We start from the raw sequence: 798 nt of genomic DNA on the forward strand, positions 1-798 counted from the left end.
CTTTCCTCAACCTCCGCCGCGTCTCCTCTTCTTTTCAGTCCCGACGACAGGATCAAGGCGGTCGGTGGGGGCAGGGGGTGCGCGGGGAAGGGTAGTTGTCGGTCCCACTGCAAAACCGCACTAAATGTTGCACGAGGGCTTTCTAATTAGATTATACTCCCCCTGGTGGTCAAGTCCCCCACCAGTCGGCGCAGCGCAGAGGGCCCGGGGAATTGGGGGAGGAGAGGAGGGGGAGGAGAAGGGGGGGAGCTCTCAAAAGGCACAGTAAAGAGCTTATTTGTCGTCTGGACTTTTACGTTCATTAGCGGCGGACAAAGCACGGGGGAGTGAGAAGTCGTGGCGCGTAAAATAAAGGAGAAAGGGAATGAGAATAGGAACTGTGAGGTGTGGAGGAAGGGTGGGGAGGAGGGTGACCCGGAGGATGATCCGAAATGACAGCGGCGCGGGGTCCAGGACATAATTCTGGAGAACCAGGGCTGTCGTGGTGAACCTCAACGGCGACCTGAAACGAGAAGGGCCTCGCGGTGTTGAGGAGGACCCGATGAGAGCCACCAATGGGCTGGGTTGTTATAATGTAGCCATTAGACCGAGGGCGAGGACAAGTCTACAGGGGTCCCCGCAGTGGTGGACAGCGCGGCGGGGCGGGACCAGGGCCTCGCGGTATCGGAGCGCAGCGCGCGGAGCGCCAGCCCGACAGCGCCGCGCTCGGCGGGGCCCTCCATTCGGTAATTGCAGCTTCCTCTTCATTACACTAATTGCTGTGTACGACAGAGGGGCGTGGCGCGGCGGGGCGGGGCG

The sequence above is a fragment of the Frankliniella occidentalis genome, unplaced genomic scaffold, assembly GCF_000697945.3.
Source record: "Frankliniella occidentalis isolate FOCC.00 unplaced genomic scaffold, Focc_3.1 Scaffold93, whole genome shotgun sequence".
In the NCBI taxonomy this organism is placed as follows: domain Eukaryota; kingdom Metazoa; phylum Arthropoda; class Insecta; order Thysanoptera; family Thripidae; genus Frankliniella; species Frankliniella occidentalis.